We start from the raw sequence: 3,255 nt of genomic DNA, 5'->3' as shown, positions 1-3,255 counted from the left end.
ATGCATCCCACCTGCACTCCTGCACTGTCCCAGACACTGCTGACCCCACTTACCTTGTGCAGCACCCCCAAGTCTCTCACAATCCCACTCCCACCTTCTCCTCCCTCCTGCACCCTCGCATCTCTGCACCGCCCACCTGCATGCCCCCATTGTACTCTCGAGTCTCCCCTTCCCCCATTCCCACTCCTCCCCATTCCTCCTCCCCACACTCCCACTTCCCTTATCTATACTCCCACACCCCCATATCCCCTCTCCACCACAGCTCCATTTCTCCCTGCACACCCTCATGTCCCACTGGTCCCACCTCATCCCTGGTCTGGTTGGTATCCCCCACACACCCATGTGCCCACAAACCCTCTCTGGTACCCTCCACTCCCTTCCATAACCCCATATCTCCATGGACCAGGAAACTGGCACACTGAAAAATTCCAGTTGGAAGAAGAGGCACAAGACTCAGAAAGTGTGTTTACAGGAGATTCATGTGGTCACATAAGTGTTACCACATCAGTCCAACCAGTTCAAAACTTGTTGTCTCTGGTAGTGCATGATAAGTTAGAAAGGCCTTCTTTATCTTAGAAGCCAATGGTGTTCTAGCAGCATCACTGTGGGAGAGTTCAGAACAAAATCTTGTAGGAATGCTAACAATTAGAATTCATAAATACACCAGTAGATACTATCCATCATGGTACATTTTATGAATTAGAGGAACATAGGACAGAAACTTGGAGGGAGTTTATTTACAAGAAACATTTACCTTCAGTGAATACAGCTTCAGATGCAAGCCTCTTTCATGTTGTATACTTGATCAAAAATGAAAATCCACACATTGCCAATTGTTGATCCTATAAGTGGAATGTACTTCATATACTTACCCACAAAAGAATCCTCAAGTTCCTCAGGTTTGTGTGTCTGATATTCCAAAGTCTGCTTTCATGAAGCGGGACCTAGATGCTCTTGCATTTGGGACCCACTGCAACATCGCCTTTATCCACCCAGACACTCCCTTCAGTGGAGCCTTGAACCTCTGTGTAAACAAGTATCAGGCTTGCTTATGTTGCATGAGTCATGAAAAGTTGTAGATATTTACTCTAAATCTGATGTAATTAATCTTGCTGCTGAAAAAACATACCCTAACCTAGATATCACAGTGGCCCAGACCCATCAGCATTTCATGGGTGTTGTGAGGTGCAGTAATCTGGAGATACAGGAGATATCCTGGACAGCATATGGTGGGCTGAGGTGCATGGGCTGCTGGTAGTGAATGATGCAGATAGCATCATGGGTAATATTTCCCTGTCAAACATTCTACAGATTCTTTTCCCTGTCAAACATTCTACAGATTCTTATACTCACACCTTCAGGTGTTAACAAAGGGAGACAGAAACAGAATGTCCACTGTGAATGGAGAAGCCCTTGTAGGAAAACTTGAACAAGGATTCTGGGTCTCATTAAGAATGTATATCAGGGATTGGTGATTGGTATCTATTTCCAGTGATGTTGAAATCAAGCATAAGAAATACATTTATGTGCTTGAAGATTCAGGCTTGCATTAAAAGACTCTTTTCAGACCTTCTTCTGAACAATTTCTGATGCTGTATGTTATTAAAACGCAGTGTCCTGAAATTTTTATATTTTTCGTCTCTAAGAATTCACTGGTCTGTAATAGGTAATATGACATAAGGGGAGTGCATGGCCTATTGAGACCTACTGCCTGTGTCAGAACATGCGGTATGTCATCACTGTGGCCCATTGCAGCTGGAGCCATACAGTAGTGAGGTGTGAAATTCTTTGAACCTTTACCAAATCAGTTTATTTTATTTTTTTTTATTTTTTATTTATTTATTTTTTTTTAACGTTTATTTATTTTTGGGACAGAGAGAGACAGAGCATGAACGGGGAGGGGCAGAGAGAGAGGGAGACACAGAATCGGAAACAGGCTCCAGGCTCTGAGCCATCAGCCCAGAGCCTGACGCGGGGCTCGAACTCACGGACCGCGAGATCGTGACCTGGCTGAAGTCGGACGCTTAACCGACTGCGCCACCCAGGCGCCCCTATTTTTTTTTATTTTTAAGTGTTTATTTATTTTTGAGAGACCGAGAAAGATACAGTGTGATCAGGGAAGGAGCAGAGAGAGAGGAAGACACAGAATCTGAAGCAGGCTCCAGGCTCTGAGCTGTCAGCACAGAGCCGTACATGGGTCTCAAGTTCACAAACCATGAGATTATGACCTGAGCTGAAGTTGGACGCTTAAACAACTGACCTACCCAGGAACCCCACAAATCAGTCTTTTCATCAGATTTGTTGAACACCTATAATTTTAATATAAATAGTTGCTTTATAAAACTTCAATGGCAGCTTTATTTTTAAGCGTTCTCAACTATAATGTAAAGATTTCTTATAATAGCTTTAATGATTTTTACTTACATGCAATATTTCTTCACATTGTGCTGGATAAGCTTCACCATACCCATTAAAAAAATTGGTTGTTATTTGAAAATGGCAAGTTCCTCACTTAAATTTGAATCTGGAAAGAATGGGACTTCCAAAATATCTGCTGTTAGAGATTAAGAGCTGTAGTTTCTACAAGCAAGTTAGAAAACATGTGCTAGACTGGAAATAGGCAGTGTTTATGGGGAAATATAGTGCTGGGAAGATGTATATATTTCTTTGTTAGGTATTGAAATGTAAAATCATGATGTATGTGTGACTGCTGATGTGATTGATTTCTAAAATTTTATTATGGCATATGTAGTATTTTCATGTGGTTGAAGAGAAACAATGCTTCCTCATGTAAGTGCTCTGAAAATATTAACGCTCTATATATGAATATATATAATATGGAATCTGTGATGCTCAGAACTCTTGTCCCTTCCAGACCTCCAGACCCTGTGTATCTGCTTGGGACGAGACGGCTCCATTTGGCACCTCAACCTTTCAACAAGTAATACATGGGAGCTTATTATATGACAGTGGAGACAAACATGGAAGGTTCTTGAACACATTTTTGATATTGGTTTAAGGTGCTAAACTTTCTCTACCCATCTAAACCCTGTGCTCCTCAGCTCACTTGTCTCCTTCTAGGGTGAGAGAGGTTTCCTCTGGCATGACATACAGCCGATGTCCCTCTTTATCAACCAACAACACTGTCATTTGTTTTGATTTTTAAAGTTTCCTCTTCTCAAAATAATCAAATTAATATGTGCATAAACTTTCACATGCCATTCAGCAGTCTACAAGAGTCAATAGTATATTTTC

At 41.7% G+C, this 3,255-nt stretch overlaps 1 pseudogene; it reads left to right on the top strand.

Moving 5' to 3' along the window:
* LOC124508874 (5'-AMP-activated protein kinase subunit gamma-1-like) lies at window positions 1-1,368 on the top strand (annotated as a pseudogene).
* Window positions 1,369-3,255: the final 1,887 nt, after the last annotated feature.

The sequence above is a fragment of the Lynx rufus genome, unplaced genomic scaffold, assembly GCF_022079265.1.
Source record: "Lynx rufus isolate CCGP_SWC_20201006 ecotype Redwood Valley unplaced genomic scaffold, mLynRuf1.p SCAF_1, whole genome shotgun sequence".
Classification (NCBI taxonomy): Eukaryota; Metazoa; Chordata; class Mammalia; order Carnivora; family Felidae; genus Lynx; species Lynx rufus.
The sequence above is the reverse complement of the archived record's forward strand: the minus strand, read 5'-3'. Positions and strand labels throughout refer to the sequence as shown.